The sequence below is a fragment of the Hyperolius riggenbachi genome, chromosome 2, assembly GCF_040937935.1.
Source record: "Hyperolius riggenbachi isolate aHypRig1 chromosome 2, aHypRig1.pri, whole genome shotgun sequence".
NCBI lineage: Eukaryota > Metazoa > Chordata > Amphibia > Anura > Hyperoliidae > Hyperolius > Hyperolius riggenbachi.
In genome coordinates, this window is record NC_090647.1 from 140,066,430 (window position 1) to 140,083,606 (window position 17,177).

The following is a 17,177-nucleotide window of genomic DNA, read 5'->3' on the forward strand; positions in this document are numbered from 1 at the left end:
TGAAGGTGAGGCTTCCCACGCGTGCTCATCGCCATTGGGCCTCAAACCCAAATAAACGCCTGCAGCACCTGGGGTTCACAGCCGGTCTCCCATGCAGCTACTAACCAGGCCTGAAGCCACTTAGCTTCCGCGATCTGACGAGAGCGGGCGCTTTCGGCTTAGTGTGTCCGCAGGCAAACTCAAAGGCGCCGCTCCGGCGCCTTGAAGGTGAGGCTTCCCACGCGTGCTCATAGCCATTGGGCCTCAAACCCAAAAAAACGCCTGCAGCACCTGGGGTTCACAGCCGGTCTCCCATGCAGCTACTAAACAGGCCTGAAGCCACTTAGCTTCCGCGATCTGACGAGAGCGGGCGCTTTCGGCTTAGTGTGGCCGCAGGAAAACTCCAAGGCGCCGTTCCGGCGCCTTGAAGGTGAGGCTTCCCACGCGTGCTCATAGCCATTGGGCCTCAAACCCAAAAAAACGCCTGCAGCACGTGGGGTTCACAGCCGGTCTCCCATGCAGTTACTAACCAGGCCTGAAGCCACTTAGCTTCCGCGATCTGACGAGAGCGGGCGCTTTCGGCTTAGTGTGACCGCAGGCAAACTCCAAGGCGCCGTTCCGGCGCCTTGAAGGTGAGGCTTCCCACGCGTGCTCATAGCCATTGGGCCTCAAACCCAAAAAAACGCCTGCAGCACCTGGGGTTCACAGCCGGTCTCCCATGCAGCTACTAACCAGGCCTGAAGCCACTTAGCTTCCGCGATCTGTCGAGAGCGGGCGCTTTCGGCTTAGTGTGGCCACAGGCAAACTCCAAGGCGCCGTTACGGCGCCTTGAAGGTGAGGCTTCCCACGCGTGCTCATAGCCATTGGGCCTCAAACCCAAAAATACGCCTGCAGCACCTGGGGTTCACAGCCGGTCTCCCATGCAGCTGCTAACCAGGCCTGAAGCCACTTAGCTTCCGCTATCTGACGAGAGCGGGCGCTTTCGGCTTAGTGTGGCCGCAGGGAAACTCCAAGGCGCCGTTACGGCGCCTTGAAGGTGAGGCTTCCCACGCGTGCTCATAGCCATTGGGCCTCAAACCCAAAAAAACGCCTGCAGCACCTGGGGTTCACAGCCAGTCTCCCATGCAGCTACTAACCAGGCCTGAAGCCACTTAGCTTCCGCGATCTGACGAGAGCGGGGGCTTTCGGCTTAGTGTGGCCTCAGGCAAACTGCAAGGCGCCGCTCCGGCGCCTTGAAGGTGAGGCTTCCCACGAGTGCTCATAGCCATTGGGCCTCAAACCCAAAAAAACGCCTGCAGCACCTGGGGTTCACAGCCAGTCTCCCATGCAGCTACTAACCAGGCCTGAAACCACTTAGCTTCCGCGATCTGACGAGAGCGGGCACTTTCGGCTTAGTGTGGCCGCAGGCAAACTCCAAGGCGCCGCTCCGGCGCCTTGAAGGTGAGGCTTCCCACGCGTGCTCAAAGCCATTGGGCCTCAAACCCAAAAAAACGCCTGCAGCACCTGGGGTTCACAGCCGGTCTCCCATGCAGCTACTAACCAGGCCTGAAGCCACTTAGCTTCCGCGATCTGACGAGAGCAGGCACTTTCGGCTTAGTGTGGCCGCAGCCAAACTCCAAGGCGCCGTTCTGGCGCCTTGAAGGTGAGGCTTCCCACGCGTGCTCATAGCCATTGGGCCTCAAACCCAAAAAAACGCCTGCAGCACCTGGGGTTCACAGCCGGTCTCCCATGCAGCTACTAACCAGGCCTGAAGCCACTTAGCTTCCGCGATCTGACGAGAGCGGGTGCTTTCGGCTTAGTGTGGCCGCAGGCAAACTCCAAAGCGCCGTTCTGGCGCCTTGAAGGTGAGGCTTCCCACGCGTGCTCATAGCCATTGGGCCTCAAACCCAAAAAAACGCCTGCAGCACCTGGGGTTCACAGCCGGTCTCCCATGCAGCTACTAACCAGGCCTGAAGCCACTTAGCTTCCGCGATCTGACGAGAGCGGGCGCTTTCGGCTTAGTGTGGCCGCAGGCAAACTCCAAGGCGCCGTTCTGGCGCCTTGAAGGTGAGGCTTCCCACGCGTGCTCATAGCCATTGGGCCTCAAACCCAAAAAAACGCCTGCAGCACCTGGGGTTCACAGCCGGTCTCCCATGCAGCTACTAACCAGGCCTGAAGCCACTTAGCTTCCGCGATCTGACGAGAGCGGGTGCTTTCGGCTTAGTGTGGCCGCAGGCAAACTCCAAGGCGCCGTTCCGGCGCCTTGAAGGTGAGGCTTCCCACGCGTGCTCATAGCCATTGGGCCTCAAACCCAAAAAACCGCCTGCAGCACCTGGGGTTCACAGCCGGTCTCCCATGCAGCTACTAACCAGGCCTGAAGCCACTTAGCTTCCACGATCTGACGAGAGCAGGCGCTTTCGGCTTAGTGTGGCCGCAGGCAAACTGCAAGGCGCCGCTCCGGCGCCTTGAAGGTGAGGCTTCCCACGCGTGCTCATAGCCATTGGGCCTCAAACCCAAAAAAACACCTGCAGCACCTGGGGTTCACAGCCGGTCTCCCATGCAGCTACTAACCAGGCCTGAAGCCACTTAGCTTCCGCGATCTGACGAGAGCGGGCGCTTTCGGCTTAGTGTGGCCGCAGGCAAACTCCAAGGCGCCGTTCCGGCGCCTTGAAGGTGAGGCTTCCCACGCGTGCTCATAGCCACTGGGCCTCAAACCCAAAAAAACACCTGCAGCACCTGGGGTTCACAGCCGGTCTCCCACTCAGCTACTAATCAGGCCTGAAGCCACTTAGCTTCCGCGATCTGACGAGAGCGGGCGTTTTCTGCTTAGTGTGGCCGCAGGCAAACTCCAAGGCGCCGCTCCGGCGCCTTGAAGGTGAGGCTTCCCACGCGTGCTCATAGCCATTGGGCCTCAAACCCAAAAAAACACCTGCAGCACCTGGGGTTCACAGCCGGTCTCCCATGCAGCTACTAACCAGGCCTGAAGCCACTTAGCTTCCGCATTCTGACGAGAGCGGGCGCTTTCGGCTTAGTGTGGCCGCAGGCAAACTACAAGGCGCCGCTCCGGCGCCTTGAAGGTGAGGCTTCCCACGCGTGCTCATAGCCATTGGGCCTCAAACCCAAAAAAACGCCTGCAGCACCTGGGGTTCACAGCCGGTCTCCCATGCAGCTACTAACCAGGCCTGAAGCCACTTAGCTTGCGCGATCTGATGAGAGCGGGCGCTTTCGGCTTAGTGTGGCCGCAGGCTAACTCCAAGGCGCCGTTCCGGCGCATTGAAGGTGAGGCTTCCCACGCGTGCTCATAGCCATTGGGCCTCAAACCCAAAAAAACACCTGCAGCACCTGGGGTTCACAGCCAGTCTCCCATGCAGCTACTAACCAGGCCTGAAGCCACTTAGCTTCCGCAATCTGACGAGAGCGGGCGCTTTCGGCTTAGTGTGGCCACAGGCAAACTCCAAGGCGCCGTTCCGGCGCCTTGAAGGTGAGGCTTCCCACGCGTGCTCATAGCCATTGGGCCTCAAACCCAAAAAAACGCCTGCAGCACCTGGGGTTCACAGCCGGTCTCCCATGCAGCTACTAACCAGGCCTGAAGCCACTTAGCTTCCGCGATCTGACGAGAGCGGGCACTTTCGACTTAGTGTGGCCGCAGGCAAACTCCAAGGCGCCGCTCCGGCGCCTTGAAGGTGAGGCTTCCCACGCGTGCTCATAGCCATTGGGCCTCAAACCCAAATAAACGCCTGCAGCACCTGGGGTTCACAGCCGGTCTCCCATGCAGCTACTAACCAGGCCTGAAGCCACTTAGCTTCCGCGATCTGACGAGAGCGGGCGCTTTCGGCTTAGTGTGGCCGCAGGCAAACTCCAAGGCGCCGTTCGGCGCCTTGAAGGTGAGGCTTCCCACGCGTGCTCATAGCCATTGGGCCTCAAACCCAAAAAAACGCCTGCAGCACCTGGGGTTCACAGCCGGTCTCCCATGGAGCTACTAACCAGGCCTGAAGCCACTTAGCTTCCGTGATCTGACGAGAGCGGGCGATTTCGGCTTAGTGTGGCCGCAGGTAAACTCCAAAGCGCCGCTCCGGCGCCTTGAAGGTGAGGCTTCCCACGCGTGCTCATAGCCATTGGGCCTCAAACCCAAAAAAACGCCTGCAGCACCTGGGGTTCACAGCCGGTCTCCCATGCAGCTACTAACCAGGCCTGAAGCCACTTAGCTTCCGCGATCTGACGAGAGCGGGCGCTTTCAGCTTAGTGTGGCCGCAGGCAAACTCCAAGGCGCCGTTCCGGCGCCTTGAAGGTGAGGCTTCCGACGCGTGCTCATAGCCATTGGGCCTCAAACCCAAAAAAAACGCCTGCAGCACCTGGGGTTCACAGCCGGTCTCCCATGCAGCTACTAACCAGGCCTGAAGCCACTTAGCTTCCGCGATCTGACGAGAGCGGGCGCTTTCGGCTTAGTGTGGCCGCAGGCAAACTCCAAGGCGCCGCTCCGGCGCCTTGAAGGTGAGGCTTCTCACGCGTGCTCATAGCCATTGGGCCTCAAACCCAAAAATACCGCCTGCAGCACCTGGGGTTCACAGCCGGTCTCCCATGCAGCTACTAACCAGGCCTGAAGCCACTTAGCTTCCGCGATCTGACGAGAGCGGGCGCTTTCGGCTTAGTGTGGCCGCAGGCAAACTCCAAGGCGCCGTTCCGGCGCCTTGAAGGTGAGGCTTCCCACGCGTGCTCACAGCCATTGGGCCTCAAACCCAAAAAAACACCTGCAGCACCTGGGGTTCACAGCCGGTCTCCCATGCAGCTACTAACCAGGCCTGAAGCCACTTAGCTTCCGCGATCTGACGAGAGCGGGCGCTTTCGGCTTAGTGTGGCCGCAGGTAAACTCCAAGGCGCCGCTCAGGCGCCTTGAAGGTGAGGCTTCCCACGCGTGCTCATAGCCATTGGGCCTCAAACCCAAAAAAACACCTGCAGCACCTGGGGTTCACAGCCGGTCTCTCATGCAGCTACTAACTAGGCCTGAAGCCACTTAGCTTCCGCGATCTAACGAGAACAGGCGCTTTCGGCTTAGTGTGGCCGCAGGCAAACTCCAAGGCGCCGTTCCGGCGCCTTGAAGGTGAGGCTTCCCACGCGTGCTCATAGCCATTGGGCCTCAAACCCAAAAAAACGCCTGCAGCACCTGGGGTTCACAGCCGGTCTCCCATGCAGCTACTAACCAGGCCTGAAGCCACTTAGCTTCCGCGATCTGACGAGAGCGGGCGCTTTCGGCTTAGTGTGGCCGCAGGCAAACTCCAAGGCGCCGTTCCGGCGCCTTGAAGGTGAGGCTTCCCACGCGTGCTCACAGCCATTGGGCCTCAAACCCAAAAAAACGCCTGCAGCACCTGGGGTTCACAGCAGGTCTCCCATGCAGCTACTAACCAGGCCTGAAGCCACTTAGCTTCCGCGATCTGACGAGAGCGGGCGCTTTCGGCTTAGTGTGGCCGCCGGCAAACTCCAAGGCGCCGCTCCGGCGCCTTGAAGGTGAGGCTTCCCACGCGTGCTCACAGCCATTGGGCCTCAAACCCAAAAAAACGCCTGCAGCACCTGGGGTTCACAGCCGGTCTCCCATGCAGCTACTAACCAGGCCTGAAGCCACTTAGCTTCCTCGATCTGACGAGAGCGGGCGCTTTCGGCTTAGTGTGGCCGCAGGTAAACTCCAAGGCGCCGTTCCGGCGCCTTGAAGGTGAGGCTTCCCACGCGTGCTCATAGCCATTGGGCCTCAAACCCAAAAAAACACCTGCAGCACCTGGGGTTCACAGCCGGTCTCCCATGCAGCTACTAACTAGGCCTGAAGCCACTTAGCTTCCGCGATCTGACGAGAGCGGGCGCTTTCGGCTTAGTGTGGCCGCAGGCAAACTCCAAGGCGCCGTTCCGGCGCCTTGAAGGTGAGGCTTCCCACGCGTGCTCATAGCCATTGGGCCTCAAACCCAAAAAAACACCTGCAGCACCTGGGGTTCACAGCCGGTCTCCCATGCAGCTACTAACCAGGCCTGAAGCCACTTAGCTTCCACGATCTGACGAGAGCGGGCGCTTTCGGCTTAGTGTGGCCGCAGGCAAGCTCCAAGGCACCGTTCCGGCGCCTTGAAGGTGAGGCTTCCCACGCGTGCTCACAGCCATTGGGCCTCAAACCCAAAAAAACACCTGCAGCACCTGGGGTTCACAGCCGGTCTCCCATGCAGCTACTAACCAGGCCTGAAGCCACTTAGCTTCCGCGATCTGACGAGAGCGGGCGCTTTCGGCTTAGTGTGGCCGCAGGTAAACTCCAAGGCGCCGCTCAGGCGCCTTGAAGGTGAGGCTTCCCACGCGTGCTCATAGCCATTGGGCCTCAAACCCAAAAAAACACCTGCAGCACCTGGGGTTCACAGCCGGTCTCTCATGCAGCTACTAACTAGGCCTGAAGCCACTTAGCTTCCGCGATCTAACGAGAACAGGCGCTTTAGGCTTAGTGTGGCCGCAGGCAAACTCCAAGGCGCCGTTCCGGCGCCTTGAAGGTGAGGCTTCCCACGCGTGCTCATAGCCATTGGGCCTCAAACCCAAAAAAACGCCTGCAGCACCTGGGGTTCACAGCCGGTCTCCCATGCAGCTACTAACCAGGCCTGAAGCCACTTAGCTTCCGCGATCTGACGAGAGCGGGCGCTTTCGGCTTAGTGTGGCCGCAGGCAAACTCCAAGGCGCCGTTCCGGCGCCTTGAAGGTGAGGCTTCCCACGCGTGCTCACAGCCATTGGGCCTCAAACCCAAAAAAACGCCTGCAGCACCTGGGGTTCACAGCCGGTCTCCCATGCAGCTACTAACCAGGCCTGAAGCCACTTAGCTTCCGCGATCTGACGAGAGCGGGCGCTTTCGGCTTAGTGTGGCCGCCGGCAAACTCCAAGGCGCCGCTCCGGCGCCTTGAAGGTGAGGCTTCCCACGCGTGCTCACAGCCATTGGGCCTCAAACCCAAAAAAACGCCTGCAGCACCTGGGGTTCACAGCCGGTCTCCCATGCAGCTACTAACCAGGCCTGAAGCCACTTAGCTTCCTCGATCTGACGAGAGCAAGCGCTTTCGGCTTAGTGTGGCCGCAGGTAAACTCCAAGGCGCCGTTCCGGCGCCTTGAAGGTGAGGCTTCCCACGCGTGCTCATAGCCATTGGGCCTCAAACCCAAAAAAACACCTGCAGCACCTGGGGTTCACAGCCGGTCTCCCATGCAGCTACTAACTAGGCCTGAAGCCACTTAGCTTCCGCGATCTGACGAGAGCGGGCGCTTTCGGCTTAGTGTGGCCGCAGGCAAACTCCAAGGCGCCGTTCCGGCGCCTTGAAGGTGAGGCTTCCCACGCGTGCTCATAGCCATTGGGCCTCAAACCCAAAAAAACACCTGCAGCACCTGGGGTTCACAGCCGGTCTCCCATGCAGCTACTAACCAGGCCTGAAGCCACTTAGCTTCCACGATCTGACGAGAGCGGGCGCTTTCGGCTTAGTGTGGCCGCAGGCAAGCTCCAAGGCACCGTTCCGGCGCCTTGAAGGTGAGGCTTTCCACGCGTGCTCATAGCCATTGGGCCTCAAACCCAAAAAAACACCTGCAGCACCTGGGGTTTACAGCCGGTCTCCCATGCAGCTACTAACCAGGCCTGAAGCCACTTAGCTTCCGCGATCTGACGAGAGCGGGCGCTTTCGGCTTAGTGTGGCCGCAGGCAAACTCCAAGGCGCCGCTCCGGCGCCTTGAAGGTGAGGCTTCCCACGCGTGCTCACAGCCATTGGGCCTCAAACCCAAAAAAACACCTGCAGCACCTGGGGTTCACAGCCGGTCTCCCATGCAGCTACTAACCAGGCCTGAAGCCACTTAGCTTCCGCGATCTGATGAGGGCGGGCGCTTTCGGCTTAGTATGGCCGCAGGCAAACTCCAAGGCGCCGCTCCGGCGCCTTGAAGGTGAGGCTTCCCACGCGTGCTCATAGCCATTGGGCCTCAAACCCAAAAAAACGCCTGTAGCACCTGGGGTTCACAGCCGGTCTCCCATGCAGCTACTAACCAGGCCTGAAGCCACTTAGCTTCCGCAATCTGACGAGAGCGGGCGCTTTCGGCTTAGTGTGGCCGCAGGCAAACTCCAAGGCGCCGTTCCGGGGCCTTGAAGGTGAGGCTTCCCACGCGTGCTCATAGCCATTGGGCCTCAAACCCAAAAATACACCTGCAGCACCTGGGGTTCACACACGGTCTCCCATGCAGCTACTAACCAGGCCTGAAGCCACTTAGCTTCCGCGATCTGACGAGAGCGGGCGCTTTCGGCTTAGTGTGGCCGCAGGCAAACTCCGAGGCGCCGCTCCGGCGCCTTGAAGGTGAGGCTTCCCACGCGTGCTCACAGCCATTGGGCCTCAAACCCAAAAAAACGCCTGCAGCACCTGGGGTTCACAGCCGGTCTCCCATGCAGCTACTAACCAGGCCTGAATCCACTTAGCTTCCGCGATCTGACGAGAGCGGGCGCTGTCGGCTTAGTGTGGCCGCAGGCAAACTCCAAGGCGCCGCTCCGGCGCCTTGAAGGTGAGGCTTCCCACGCGTGCTCATAGCCATTGGGCCTCAAACCCAAAAAAACGCCTGTAGCACCTGGGGTTCACAGCCGGTCTCCCATGCAGCTACTAACCAGGCCTGAAGCCACTTAGCTTCCGCGATCTGACGAGAGCGGGCGCTTTCGGCTTAGTGTGGCCGCAGGCAAACTCCAAGGCGCCGTTCCGGCGCCTTGAAGGTGAGGCTTCCCACGCGTGCTCATAGCCATTGGGCCTCAAACCCAAAAAAACACCTGCAGCACCTGGGGTTCACAGCCGGTCTCCCATGCAGCTACTAACCAGGCCTGAAGCCACTTAGCTTCCGCGATCTGACGAGAGTGGGCGCTTTCGGCTTAGTGTGGCCGCAGGCAAGCTCCAAGGCGCCGTTCCGGCGCCTTGAAAGTGAGGCTTCCCACGCGTGCTCATAGCCATTGGGCCTCAAACCCAAAAAAACGCCTGCAGCACATGGGGTTCACAGCAGGTCTCCCATGCAGCTACTAACCAGGCCTGAAGCCACTTAGCTTCCGCGATCTGACGAGAGCGGGCGCTTTCGGCTTAGTGTGGCCGCAGGCAAACTCCAAGGCGCCGCTCCGGCGCCTTGAAGGTGAGGCTTCCCACGCGTGCTCATAGCCATTGGGCCTCAAACCCAAAAAAACGCCTGCAGCACCTGGGGTTCACAGCCAGTCTCCCATGCAGCTACTAACCAGGCCTGAAGCCACTTAGCTTCCGCGATCTGACGAGAGTGGGCGCTTTCGGCTTAGTGTGGCCGCAGGCAAACTCTAAGGCGCCGTTCCGGCGCCTTGAAGGTGAGGCTTCCCACGCGTGCTCATAGCCATTGGGCCTCAAACCCAAAAAAAACGCCTGCAGCACCTGGGGTTCACAGCCGGTCTCCCATGCAGCTACTAACCAGGCCTGAAGCCACTTAGCTTCCGCGATCTGACGAGAGCGGGCACTTTCGGCTTAGTGTGGCCGCAGGCAAACTCCAAGGCGCCGCTCCGGCGCCTTGAAGGTGAGGCTTCCCACGCGTGCTCATAGCCATTGGGCCTCAAACCCAAAAAAACGCCTGCAGCACCTGGGGTTCACAGCCGGTCTCCCATGCAGCTACTAACCAGGCCTGAAGCCACTTAGCTTCCGCGATCTGACGAGAGCGGGCGCTTTCGACTTAGTGTGGCCACAGGCAAACTCCAAGGCGCCGCTCCGGCGCCTTGAAGGTGAGGCTTCCCACGCGTGCTCATAGCCATTGGGCCTCAAACCCAAAAAAACACCTGCAGCACCTGGGGTTCACAGCCGGTCTCCCATGCAGCTACTAACCAGGCCTGAAACCACTTAGCTTCCGCGATCAGACGAGAGCAGGCGCTTTCGGCTTAGTGTGGCCGCAGACAAACTCCAAGGCGCCGTTCCGGCGCCTTGAAGGTGAGGCTTCCCTGGGCGTGCTCATAGCCATTGGGCCTCAAACCCAAAAAAACGCCTGCAGCACCTGGGGTTCACAGCCGGTCTCCCATGCAGCTACTAACCAGGCCTGAAGCCACTTAGCTTCCGCGATCTGACGAGAGCGGGCGCTTTCGGCTTAGTGTAGCCGCAGGCAAACTCCAAGGCGCCGTTCCGGCGCCTTGAAGGTGAGGCTTCCCACGCGTGCTCATAGCCATTGGGCCTCAAACCCAAAAAAACGCCTGCAGCACCTGGGGTTCACAGCCGGTCTCCCATGCAGCTACTAACCAGGCCTGAAGCCACTTAGCTTCCGCGATCTGACGAGAGCAGGCGCTTTCGGCTTAGTGTGGCCACAGGCAAACTGCAAGGCGCCGCTCCGGCGCCTTGAAGGTGAGGCTTCCCACGCGTGCTCATAGCCATTGGGCCTCAAACCCAAAAAAACACCTGCAGCACCTGGGGTTCACAGCCGGTCTCCCATGCAGCTACTAACCAGGCCTGAAGCCACTTAGCTTCCGCGATCTGACGAGAGCAAGCGCTTTCGGCTTAGTGTGGCCGCAGGCAAACTGCAAGGCGCCGCTCCGGCGCCTTGAAGGTGAGGCTTCCCACGCGTGCTCATAGCCATTGGGCCTCAAACCCAAAAAAACACCTGCAGCACCTGGGGTTCACAGCCGGTCTCCCATGCAGCTACTAACCAGGCCTGAAGCCACTTAGCTTCCGCGATCTGACGAGTGCAGGCGCTTTCGGCTTAGTGTGGCCGCAGGCAAACTCCAAGGCGCCGTTCCGGCGCCTTGAAGGTGAGGCTTCCCACGCGTGCTCATAGCCATTGGGCCTCAAACCCAAAAAAACACCTGCAGCACCTGGGGTTCACAGCCGGTCTCCCACTCAGCTACTAATCAGGCCTGAAGCCACTTAGCTTCCGCGATCTGACGAGAGCGGGTGCTTTCAGCTTTGTGTGGCCGCAGGCAAACTCCAAGGCGCCGCTCCGGCGCCTTGAAGGTGAGGCTTCCCACACGTGCTCATAGCCATTGGGCCTCAAACCCAAAAAAACACCTGCAGCACCTGGGGTTCACAGCCGGTCTCCCATGCAGCTACTAACCAGGCCTGAAGCCACTTAGCTTCCGCATTCTGACGAGAGCGGGCGCTTTCGGCTTAGTGTGGCCGCAGGAAAACTCCAAGGCGCCGCTCCGGCGTCTTGAAGGTGAGGCTTCCCACGCGTGCTCATAGCCATTGGGCCTCAAACCCAAAAAAACGCCTGCAGCACCTGGGGTTCACAGCCGGTCTCCCATGCAGCTACTAACCAGGCATGAAGCCACTTAGCTTGCGCGATCTGATGAGAGCGGGCGCTTTCGGCTTAGTGTGGCCGCAGGCAAACTCCAAGGCGCCGTTCCGGCGCATTGAAGGTGAGGCTTCCCACGCGTGCTCATAGCCATTGGGCCTCAAACCCAAAAAAACACCTGCAGCACCTGGGGTTCACAGCCAGTCTCCCATGCAGCTACTAACCAGGCCTGAAGCCACTTAGCTTCCGCGATCTGACGAGAGCGGGCGCTTTCGGCTTAGTGTGGCCGCAGGCAAACTCCAAGGCGCCGTTCCGGCGCCTTGAAGGTGAGGCATCCCACGCGTACTCATAGCCATTGGGCCTCAAACCCAAAAAAATGCCTGCAGCACCTGGGGTTCACAGCCGGTCTCCCATGCAGCTACTAACCAGGCCTGAAGCCACTTAGCTTCCGCGACCTGACGAGAGCGGGCGCTTTCGGCTTAGTGTGGCCACAGGCAAACTCCAAGGCGCCGTTCCGGCGCCTTGAAGGTGAGGCTTCCCACGCGTGCTCATAGCCATTGGGCCTCAAACCCAAAAAAACGCCTGCAGCACCTGGGGTTCACAGCCGGTCTCGAATGCAGCTACTAACCAGGCCTGAAGCCACTTAGCTTCCGCGATCTGACGAGAGCGGGCGCTTTCGTCTTAGTGTGGCCACAGGCAAACTCCAAGGCGCCGTTCCGGCGCCTTGAAGGTGAGGCTTCCCACGCGTGCTCATAGCCATTGGGCCTCAAACCCAAAAAAACGCCTGCAGCACCTGGGGTTCACAGCCGGTCTCCCATGCAGCTACTAACCAGGCCTGAAGCCACTTAGCTTCCGTGATCTGACGAGAGCGGGCGCTTTCGGCTTAGTGTGGCCGCAGGCAAACTCTAAGGCACCGCTCCGGCGCCTTGAAGGTGAGGCTTCCCACGCGTGCTCATAGCCATTGGGCCTCAAACCCAAAAAAACACCTGCAGCACCTGGGGTTCACAGCCGGTCTCCCATGCAGCTACTAACCAGGCCTGAAGCCACTTAGCTTCCGCGATCTGACGAGAGCGGGCGCTTTCGGCTTAGTGTGGCCGCATGCAAACTCCAAGGCGCCGTTCCGGCGCCTTGAAGGTGAGGCTTCCCACGCGTGCTCATAGCCATTGGGCCTCAAACCCCAAAAAACGCCTGCAGCACCTGGGGTTCACAGCCGGTCTCCCATGCAGCTACTAACCAGGCCTGAAGCCACTTAGCTTCCACGATCTGATGAGAGCGGGCGCTTTCGGCTTAGTGTGGCCGCTGGCAAACTTCAAGGCGCCGCTCCGGCGCCTTGAAGGTGAGGCTTCCCACGCGTGCTCATAGCCATTGGGCCTCAAACCCAAAAAAACGCCTGCAGCACCTGGGGTTCACAGCCGGTCTCCCATGCAGCTACTAACCAGGCCTGAAGCCACTTAGCTTCCGCGATCTGACGAGAGCGGGCGCTTTCGGCTTAGTGTGGCCACAGGCAAACTCCAAGGCGCCGTTCCGGCGCCTTGAAGGTGAGGCTTCCCACGCGTGCTCATAGCCATTGGGCCTCAAGCCCAAAAAAACGCCTGCAGCACCTGGGGTTCACAGCCGGTCTCCCATGCAGCTACTAACCAGGCCTGAAGCCACTTAGCTTCCGCGATCTGTCGAGAGCGGGCGCTTTCGGCTTAGTGTGGCCACAGGCAAACTCCAAGGCGCCGTTCCGGCGCCTTGAAGGTGAGGCTTCCCACGCGTGCTCATAGCCATTGGGCCTCAAACCCAAAAATACGCCTGCAGCACCTGGGGTTCACAGCCGGTCTCCCATGCAGCTGCTAACCAGGCCTGAAGCCACTTAGCTTCCGCTATCTGACGAGAGCGGGCGCTTTCGGCTTAGTGTGGCCGCAAGCAAACTCCAAGGCGCCGTTACGGCGCCTTGAAGGTGAGGCTTCCCACGCGTGCTCATAGCCATTGGGCCTCAAACCCAAAAAAACGCCTGCAGCACCTGGGGTTCACAGCCAGTCTCCCATGCAGCTACTAACCAGGCCTGAAGCCACTTAGCTTCCGCGATCTGACGAGAGCGGGGGCTTTCGGCTTAGTGTGGCCTCAGGCAAACTCCAAAGCGCCGCTCCGGCGCCTTGAAGGTGAGGCTTCCCACGAGTGCTCATAGCCATTGGGCCTCAAACCCAAAAAAACGCCTGCAGCACCTGGGGTTCACAGCCAGTCTCCCATGCAGCTACTAACCAGGCCTGAAACCACTTAGCTTCCGCGATCTGACGAGAGCGGGCGCTTTCGGCTTAGTGTGGCCGCAGGCAAACTCTAAGGCGCCGTTCCGGCGCCTTGAAGGTGAGGCTTCCCACGCGTGCTCATAGCCATTGGGCCTCAAACCCAAAAAAACACCTGCAGCACCTGGGGTTCACAGCCGGTCTCCCATGCAGCTACTAACCAGGCCTGAAGCCACTTAGCTTCCGCGATCTGACGAGAGAAGGAGCATTCGGCTTAGTGTGGCCGCAGGCAAACTCCAAGGCGCCGCTCCGGCGCCTTGAAGGTGAGGCTTCCCACGCGTGCTCATAGCCATTGGGCCTCAAACCCAAAAAAACGCCTGCAGCACGTGGGGTTCACAGCCGGTCTCCCATGCAGCTACTAACCAGGCCTGAAGCCACTTAGCTTCCGCGATCTGACGAGAGCGGGCACTTTCGGCTTAGTGTGGCCGCAGGCAAACTCCAAGGCGCCGCTCCGGCGCCTTGAAGGTGAGGCTTCCCACGCGTGCTCATAGCCATTGGGTCTCAAACCCAAAAAAACGCCGGCAGCACCTGGGGTTCACAGCCGGTCTCCCATGCAGCTACTAACCAGGCCTGAAGCCACTTAGCTTCTGCGATCTGACAAGAGCGGGCGCTTTCGGCTTAGTGTGGCCGCAGGCAAACTCCAAGGCGCCGCTCCGGCGCCTTGAAGGTGAGGCTTCCCACGCGTGCTCATAGCCATTGGGCCTCAAACCCCAAAAAACGTCTGCAGCACCAGGAGTTCACAGCCGGTCTCCCATGCAGCTACTAACCAGGCCTGAAGCCACTTAGCTTCCGCAATCTGACGAGAGCGGGCGCTTTCGGCTTAGTGTGGCCGCAGGCAAACTCCAAGGCGCCGCTCCGGCGCCTTGAAGGTGAGGCTTCCCACGCGTGCTCATAGCCATTGGGCCTCAAACCCCAAAAAACACCTGCAGCACCTGGAGTTCACAGCCGGCCTCCCATGCAGCTACTAACCAGGCCTGTAGCCACTTAGCTTCCGCGATCTGACGAGAGCGGGCGCTTTCGGCTTTGTGTGGCCGCAGGCAAACCTCAAGGCGCCGCTCCGGCGCCTTGAAGGTGAGGCTTCCCACGCGTGCTCATAGCCATTGGGCCTCAAACCCAAAAAAACACCTGCAGCACCTGGGGTTCACAGCCGGTCTCCCATGCAGCTACTAACCAGGCCTGAAGCCACTTAGCTTCCGCGATCTGACGAGAGCAGGCGCATTCGGCTTAGTGTGGCCGCAGCCAAACTCCAAGTCGCCGTTCCGGCGCCTTGAAGGTGAGGCTTCCCACGCGTGCTCATAGCCATTGGGCCTCAAACCCCAAAAAACGCCTGCAGCACCTGGAGTTCACAGCCGGTCTCCCATGCAGCTACTAACCAGGCCTGAAGCCACTTAGCTTCCGCGATCTGACGAGAGCGGGCGCTTTCGGCTTAGTGTGGCCGCAGGCAAACTCCAAGGCGCCGCTCCGGCGCCTTGAAGGTGAGGCTTCCCACGCGTGCTCATAGCCATTGGGCCTCAAACCCCAAAAAACACCTGCAGCACCTGGAGTTCACAGCCGGTCTCCCATGCAGCTACTAACCAGGCCTGAAGCCACTTAGCTTCCGCGATCTGACGAGAGCGGGCGCTTTCGGCTTAGTGTGGCCGCAGGCAAACCCCAAGGCGCCGCTCCGGCGCCTTGAAGGTGAGGCTTCCCACGTGTGCTCATAGCCATTGGGCCTCAAACCCAAAAAAACACCTGCAGCACCTGGGGTTCACAGCCGGTCTCCCATGCAGCTACTAACCAGGCCTGAAGCCACTTAGCTTCCGCGATCTGACGAGAGCAGGCGCATTCGGCTTAGTGTGGCCGCAGCCAAACTCCAAGTCGCCGTTCCGGCGCCTTGAAGGTGAGGCTTCCCACGCGTGCTCATAGCCATTGGGCCTCAAACCCAAAAAAATGCCTGCAGCACCTGGGGTTTACAGCCGATCTCCCATGCAGCTACTAACCAGGCCTGAAGCCACTTAGCTTCCGCGATCTGACGAGAGCGGGCGCTTTCGGCTTAGTGTGGCCGCAGGCAAACTCCAAGGCGCCGCTCCGGCGCCTTGAAGGTGAGGCTTCCCACGCGTGCTCATAGCCATTGGGCCTCAAACCCAAACAAACGCCTGCAGCACCTGGGGTTCACAGCCGGTCTCCCATGCAGCTACTAACCAGGCCTGAAGCCACTTAGCTTCCGCGATCTGACGAGAGCGGGCGCTTTCGGCTTAGTGTGGCCGCAGGCAAACTCCAAGCCGCCGTTCCGGCGCCTTGAAGGTGAGGCTTCCCACGCGTGCTCATAGCCATTGGGCCTCAAACCCAAAAAAACACCTGCAGCACCTGGGGTTCACAGCCGGTCTCCCATGCTGCTACTAACCAGGCCTGAAGCCACTTAGCTTCCGCGATCTGACGAGAGCGGGCGCTTTCAGCTTAGTGTGGCCGCAGGCAAACTCCAAGGCGCCGCTCCGGCGCCTTGAAGGTGAGGCTTCCCACGCGTGCTCATAGCCATTGGGCCTTAACCCAAAAATACGCCTGCAGCACCTGGGGTTCACAGCCGGTCTCCCATGCAGCTACTAACCTGGCCTGAAGCCACTTAGCTTCTGTGATCTGACGAGAGCGGGCGCTTTCGGCTTAGTGTAGCCGCAGGCAAACTCCAAGGCGCCGCTCCGGCGCCTTGAAGGTGAGGCTTCCCACGCGTGCTCATAGCCATTGGGCCTCAAACCCAAAAAAACACCTGCAGCACCTGGGGTTCACAGCCGGTCTCCCATGCAGCTACTAACCAGGCCTGAAGCCACTTAACTTCCGCGATCTGACGAGAGCGGGCGCTTTCGGCTTAGTGTGGCCGCAGGCAAACTCCAAGGCGCCGTTTCGGCGCCTTGAAGGTGAAGCTTTCCATGCGTGCTCATAGCCATTGGGCCTCAAACCCAAAAAAATGCCTGCAGCACCTGGGGTTCACAGCCGGTCTCCCATGCAGCTACTAACCAGGCCTGAAGCCACTTAGCTTCCGCGATCTGACGAGAGCGGGCGCTTTCGGCTTAGTGTGGCCGCAGGCAAAATCCAAGGCGCCGCTCCGGCGCCTTGAAGGTGAGGCTTCCCACGCGTGCTCATAGCCATTGGGCCTCAAACCCAAAAAAACACCTGCAGCACCTGGGGTTCACAGCCGGTCTCCCATGCAGCTACTAACCAGGCCTGAAGCCACTTAGCTTCCGCGATCTGACGAGAGCGGGCGCTTTCGGCTTAGTGTGGCCGCAGGCAAACTCCAAGGCGCCGCTCCGGCGCCTTGAAGGTGAGGCTTCCCACGCGTGCTCATACCCATTGGGCCTCAAACCCAAAAAAACGCCTGCAGCACCTGGGGTTCACAGCCGGTCTCCCATGCAGCTACTAACCAGGCCTGAAGCCACTTAGCTTCCGCGATCTGACGAGAGCGGGCGCTTTCGGCTTAGTGTGGCCGCAGGAAAACTCCAAGGCGCCGCTCCGGCGCCTTGAAGGTGAGGCTTCCCACGCGTGCTCATAGCCATTGGGCCTCAAACCCAAAACAACACCTGCAGCACCTGGGGTTCACAGCCGGTTTCCCATGCAGCTACTAACCAGGCCTGAAGTCACTTAGCTTCCGCGATCTGATGAGAGCGGGCGCTTTCGGCTTAGTGTGGCCGCAGGCAAGCTCCAAGGCGCCGTTCTGGCGCCTTGAAG

General features: G+C 60.1%; 83 pseudogenes; all 83 read right to left on the reverse strand.

Moving 5' to 3' along the window:
* Positions 1-57: 57 nt before the first annotated feature.
* LOC137553537 (5S ribosomal RNA) lies at positions 58-175 on the reverse strand (annotated as a pseudogene).
* Positions 176-259: 84 nt separating this feature from the next.
* LOC137552797 (5S ribosomal RNA) lies at positions 260-377 on the reverse strand (annotated as a pseudogene).
* An 84-nt stretch (positions 378-461) lies between these two features.
* Positions 462-579, reverse strand: LOC137554261 (5S ribosomal RNA; annotated as a pseudogene).
* An 84-nt stretch (positions 580-663) lies between these two features.
* Positions 664-781, reverse strand: LOC137553755 (5S ribosomal RNA; annotated as a pseudogene).
* Positions 782-865: 84 nt separating this feature from the next.
* Positions 866-983, reverse strand: LOC137554388 (5S ribosomal RNA; annotated as a pseudogene).
* Positions 984-1,067: 84 nt separating this feature from the next.
* Positions 1,068-1,185, reverse strand: LOC137554421 (5S ribosomal RNA; annotated as a pseudogene).
* Positions 1,186-1,269: 84 nt separating this feature from the next.
* LOC137554082 (5S ribosomal RNA) lies at positions 1,270-1,387 on the reverse strand (annotated as a pseudogene).
* An 84-nt stretch (positions 1,388-1,471) lies between these two features.
* On the reverse strand, positions 1,472-1,589 carry LOC137554146 (5S ribosomal RNA; annotated as a pseudogene).
* An 84-nt stretch (positions 1,590-1,673) lies between these two features.
* On the reverse strand, positions 1,674-1,791 carry LOC137551090 (5S ribosomal RNA; annotated as a pseudogene).
* An 84-nt stretch (positions 1,792-1,875) lies between these two features.
* On the reverse strand, positions 1,876-1,993 carry LOC137551898 (5S ribosomal RNA; annotated as a pseudogene).
* An 84-nt stretch (positions 1,994-2,077) lies between these two features.
* LOC137551091 (5S ribosomal RNA) lies at positions 2,078-2,195 on the reverse strand (annotated as a pseudogene).
* An 84-nt stretch (positions 2,196-2,279) lies between these two features.
* Positions 2,280-2,397, reverse strand: LOC137553900 (5S ribosomal RNA; annotated as a pseudogene).
* An 84-nt stretch (positions 2,398-2,481) lies between these two features.
* Positions 2,482-2,599, reverse strand: LOC137552167 (5S ribosomal RNA; annotated as a pseudogene).
* An 84-nt stretch (positions 2,600-2,683) lies between these two features.
* LOC137553890 (5S ribosomal RNA) lies at positions 2,684-2,801 on the reverse strand (annotated as a pseudogene).
* Positions 2,802-2,885: 84 nt separating this feature from the next.
* LOC137553084 (5S ribosomal RNA) lies at positions 2,886-3,003 on the reverse strand (annotated as a pseudogene).
* Positions 3,004-3,087: 84 nt separating this feature from the next.
* Positions 3,088-3,205, reverse strand: LOC137553412 (5S ribosomal RNA; annotated as a pseudogene).
* Positions 3,206-3,289: 84 nt separating this feature from the next.
* LOC137554313 (5S ribosomal RNA) lies at positions 3,290-3,407 on the reverse strand (annotated as a pseudogene).
* Positions 3,408-3,491: 84 nt separating this feature from the next.
* Positions 3,492-3,609, reverse strand: LOC137553349 (5S ribosomal RNA; annotated as a pseudogene).
* An 84-nt stretch (positions 3,610-3,693) lies between these two features.
* On the reverse strand, positions 3,694-3,811 carry LOC137551900 (5S ribosomal RNA; annotated as a pseudogene).
* Positions 3,812-3,894: 83 nt separating this feature from the next.
* Positions 3,895-4,012, reverse strand: LOC137554001 (5S ribosomal RNA; annotated as a pseudogene).
* Positions 4,013-4,096: 84 nt separating this feature from the next.
* LOC137552772 (5S ribosomal RNA) lies at positions 4,097-4,214 on the reverse strand (annotated as a pseudogene).
* Positions 4,215-4,299: 85 nt separating this feature from the next.
* On the reverse strand, positions 4,300-4,417 carry LOC137551901 (5S ribosomal RNA; annotated as a pseudogene).
* Positions 4,418-4,502: 85 nt separating this feature from the next.
* LOC137551902 (5S ribosomal RNA) lies at positions 4,503-4,620 on the reverse strand (annotated as a pseudogene).
* Positions 4,621-4,704: 84 nt separating this feature from the next.
* On the reverse strand, positions 4,705-4,822 carry LOC137551681 (5S ribosomal RNA; annotated as a pseudogene).
* A 286-nt stretch (positions 4,823-5,108) lies between these two features.
* On the reverse strand, positions 5,109-5,226 carry LOC137551903 (5S ribosomal RNA; annotated as a pseudogene).
* An 84-nt stretch (positions 5,227-5,310) lies between these two features.
* LOC137553024 (5S ribosomal RNA) lies at positions 5,311-5,428 on the reverse strand (annotated as a pseudogene).
* Positions 5,429-5,512: 84 nt separating this feature from the next.
* On the reverse strand, positions 5,513-5,630 carry LOC137553793 (5S ribosomal RNA; annotated as a pseudogene).
* An 84-nt stretch (positions 5,631-5,714) lies between these two features.
* Positions 5,715-5,832, reverse strand: LOC137553542 (5S ribosomal RNA; annotated as a pseudogene).
* An 84-nt stretch (positions 5,833-5,916) lies between these two features.
* On the reverse strand, positions 5,917-6,034 carry LOC137553388 (5S ribosomal RNA; annotated as a pseudogene).
* Positions 6,035-6,118: 84 nt separating this feature from the next.
* On the reverse strand, positions 6,119-6,236 carry LOC137551682 (5S ribosomal RNA; annotated as a pseudogene).
* A 286-nt stretch (positions 6,237-6,522) lies between these two features.
* LOC137551904 (5S ribosomal RNA) lies at positions 6,523-6,640 on the reverse strand (annotated as a pseudogene).
* Positions 6,641-6,724: 84 nt separating this feature from the next.
* LOC137553211 (5S ribosomal RNA) lies at positions 6,725-6,842 on the reverse strand (annotated as a pseudogene).
* An 84-nt stretch (positions 6,843-6,926) lies between these two features.
* Positions 6,927-7,044, reverse strand: LOC137554445 (5S ribosomal RNA; annotated as a pseudogene).
* An 84-nt stretch (positions 7,045-7,128) lies between these two features.
* LOC137553543 (5S ribosomal RNA) lies at positions 7,129-7,246 on the reverse strand (annotated as a pseudogene).
* Positions 7,247-7,330: 84 nt separating this feature from the next.
* On the reverse strand, positions 7,331-7,448 carry LOC137553389 (5S ribosomal RNA; annotated as a pseudogene).
* Positions 7,449-7,532: 84 nt separating this feature from the next.
* Positions 7,533-7,650, reverse strand: LOC137553018 (5S ribosomal RNA; annotated as a pseudogene).
* Positions 7,651-7,734: 84 nt separating this feature from the next.
* On the reverse strand, positions 7,735-7,852 carry LOC137552185 (5S ribosomal RNA; annotated as a pseudogene).
* Positions 7,853-7,936: 84 nt separating this feature from the next.
* On the reverse strand, positions 7,937-8,054 carry LOC137554140 (5S ribosomal RNA; annotated as a pseudogene).
* An 84-nt stretch (positions 8,055-8,138) lies between these two features.
* Positions 8,139-8,256, reverse strand: LOC137551741 (5S ribosomal RNA; annotated as a pseudogene).
* Positions 8,257-8,340: 84 nt separating this feature from the next.
* On the reverse strand, positions 8,341-8,458 carry LOC137553805 (5S ribosomal RNA; annotated as a pseudogene).
* An 84-nt stretch (positions 8,459-8,542) lies between these two features.
* LOC137553362 (5S ribosomal RNA) lies at positions 8,543-8,660 on the reverse strand (annotated as a pseudogene).
* Positions 8,661-8,744: 84 nt separating this feature from the next.
* LOC137553877 (5S ribosomal RNA) lies at positions 8,745-8,862 on the reverse strand (annotated as a pseudogene).
* An 84-nt stretch (positions 8,863-8,946) lies between these two features.
* LOC137553475 (5S ribosomal RNA) lies at positions 8,947-9,064 on the reverse strand (annotated as a pseudogene).
* An 83-nt stretch (positions 9,065-9,147) lies between these two features.
* Positions 9,148-9,266, reverse strand: LOC137551808 (5S ribosomal RNA; annotated as a pseudogene).
* Positions 9,267-9,350: 84 nt separating this feature from the next.
* Positions 9,351-9,469, reverse strand: LOC137547751 (5S ribosomal RNA; annotated as a pseudogene).
* An 83-nt stretch (positions 9,470-9,552) lies between these two features.
* LOC137548525 (5S ribosomal RNA) lies at positions 9,553-9,671 on the reverse strand (annotated as a pseudogene).
* An 83-nt stretch (positions 9,672-9,754) lies between these two features.
* Positions 9,755-9,873, reverse strand: LOC137551720 (5S ribosomal RNA; annotated as a pseudogene).
* An 84-nt stretch (positions 9,874-9,957) lies between these two features.
* On the reverse strand, positions 9,958-10,076 carry LOC137559525 (5S ribosomal RNA; annotated as a pseudogene).
* Positions 10,077-10,159: 83 nt separating this feature from the next.
* On the reverse strand, positions 10,160-10,278 carry LOC137549082 (5S ribosomal RNA; annotated as a pseudogene).
* An 83-nt stretch (positions 10,279-10,361) lies between these two features.
* On the reverse strand, positions 10,362-10,480 carry LOC137551086 (5S ribosomal RNA; annotated as a pseudogene).
* Positions 10,481-10,563: 83 nt separating this feature from the next.
* On the reverse strand, positions 10,564-10,682 carry LOC137551470 (5S ribosomal RNA; annotated as a pseudogene).
* An 83-nt stretch (positions 10,683-10,765) lies between these two features.
* LOC137551017 (5S ribosomal RNA) lies at positions 10,766-10,884 on the reverse strand (annotated as a pseudogene).
* An 83-nt stretch (positions 10,885-10,967) lies between these two features.
* On the reverse strand, positions 10,968-11,086 carry LOC137549629 (5S ribosomal RNA; annotated as a pseudogene).
* An 83-nt stretch (positions 11,087-11,169) lies between these two features.
* Positions 11,170-11,288, reverse strand: LOC137552505 (5S ribosomal RNA; annotated as a pseudogene).
* Positions 11,289-11,371: 83 nt separating this feature from the next.
* On the reverse strand, positions 11,372-11,490 carry LOC137549689 (5S ribosomal RNA; annotated as a pseudogene).
* Positions 11,491-11,573: 83 nt separating this feature from the next.
* On the reverse strand, positions 11,574-11,692 carry LOC137548768 (5S ribosomal RNA; annotated as a pseudogene).
* Positions 11,693-11,775: 83 nt separating this feature from the next.
* Positions 11,776-11,894, reverse strand: LOC137554356 (5S ribosomal RNA; annotated as a pseudogene).
* An 83-nt stretch (positions 11,895-11,977) lies between these two features.
* LOC137548926 (5S ribosomal RNA) lies at positions 11,978-12,096 on the reverse strand (annotated as a pseudogene).
* An 83-nt stretch (positions 12,097-12,179) lies between these two features.
* Positions 12,180-12,298, reverse strand: LOC137549875 (5S ribosomal RNA; annotated as a pseudogene).
* Positions 12,299-12,381: 83 nt separating this feature from the next.
* Positions 12,382-12,500, reverse strand: LOC137549438 (5S ribosomal RNA; annotated as a pseudogene).
* Positions 12,501-12,583: 83 nt separating this feature from the next.
* Positions 12,584-12,702, reverse strand: LOC137559411 (5S ribosomal RNA; annotated as a pseudogene).
* Positions 12,703-12,785: 83 nt separating this feature from the next.
* Positions 12,786-12,904, reverse strand: LOC137549786 (5S ribosomal RNA; annotated as a pseudogene).
* Positions 12,905-12,987: 83 nt separating this feature from the next.
* LOC137553299 (5S ribosomal RNA) lies at positions 12,988-13,106 on the reverse strand (annotated as a pseudogene).
* An 83-nt stretch (positions 13,107-13,189) lies between these two features.
* On the reverse strand, positions 13,190-13,308 carry LOC137552595 (5S ribosomal RNA; annotated as a pseudogene).
* Positions 13,309-13,391: 83 nt separating this feature from the next.
* LOC137549578 (5S ribosomal RNA) lies at positions 13,392-13,510 on the reverse strand (annotated as a pseudogene).
* Positions 13,511-13,593: 83 nt separating this feature from the next.
* On the reverse strand, positions 13,594-13,712 carry LOC137553328 (5S ribosomal RNA; annotated as a pseudogene).
* An 83-nt stretch (positions 13,713-13,795) lies between these two features.
* On the reverse strand, positions 13,796-13,914 carry LOC137551504 (5S ribosomal RNA; annotated as a pseudogene).
* Positions 13,915-13,997: 83 nt separating this feature from the next.
* LOC137553185 (5S ribosomal RNA) lies at positions 13,998-14,116 on the reverse strand (annotated as a pseudogene).
* An 83-nt stretch (positions 14,117-14,199) lies between these two features.
* LOC137550781 (5S ribosomal RNA) lies at positions 14,200-14,318 on the reverse strand (annotated as a pseudogene).
* Positions 14,319-14,401: 83 nt separating this feature from the next.
* On the reverse strand, positions 14,402-14,520 carry LOC137552694 (5S ribosomal RNA; annotated as a pseudogene).
* Positions 14,521-14,603: 83 nt separating this feature from the next.
* LOC137552188 (5S ribosomal RNA) lies at positions 14,604-14,722 on the reverse strand (annotated as a pseudogene).
* Positions 14,723-14,805: 83 nt separating this feature from the next.
* LOC137557596 (5S ribosomal RNA) lies at positions 14,806-14,924 on the reverse strand (annotated as a pseudogene).
* An 83-nt stretch (positions 14,925-15,007) lies between these two features.
* On the reverse strand, positions 15,008-15,126 carry LOC137559422 (5S ribosomal RNA; annotated as a pseudogene).
* Positions 15,127-15,209: 83 nt separating this feature from the next.
* On the reverse strand, positions 15,210-15,328 carry LOC137552189 (5S ribosomal RNA; annotated as a pseudogene).
* An 83-nt stretch (positions 15,329-15,411) lies between these two features.
* On the reverse strand, positions 15,412-15,530 carry LOC137549220 (5S ribosomal RNA; annotated as a pseudogene).
* An 83-nt stretch (positions 15,531-15,613) lies between these two features.
* LOC137557988 (5S ribosomal RNA) lies at positions 15,614-15,732 on the reverse strand (annotated as a pseudogene).
* Positions 15,733-15,815: 83 nt separating this feature from the next.
* Positions 15,816-15,934, reverse strand: LOC137548465 (5S ribosomal RNA; annotated as a pseudogene).
* An 82-nt stretch (positions 15,935-16,016) lies between these two features.
* LOC137552443 (5S ribosomal RNA) lies at positions 16,017-16,135 on the reverse strand (annotated as a pseudogene).
* An 83-nt stretch (positions 16,136-16,218) lies between these two features.
* On the reverse strand, positions 16,219-16,337 carry LOC137559083 (5S ribosomal RNA; annotated as a pseudogene).
* Positions 16,338-16,420: 83 nt separating this feature from the next.
* LOC137557211 (5S ribosomal RNA) lies at positions 16,421-16,539 on the reverse strand (annotated as a pseudogene).
* Positions 16,540-16,622: 83 nt separating this feature from the next.
* Positions 16,623-16,741, reverse strand: LOC137547704 (5S ribosomal RNA; annotated as a pseudogene).
* Positions 16,742-16,824: 83 nt separating this feature from the next.
* On the reverse strand, positions 16,825-16,943 carry LOC137548078 (5S ribosomal RNA; annotated as a pseudogene).
* Positions 16,944-17,026: 83 nt separating this feature from the next.
* Positions 17,027-17,145, reverse strand: LOC137550909 (5S ribosomal RNA; annotated as a pseudogene).
* Between the last annotated feature and the right edge of the window lie 32 nt (positions 17,146-17,177).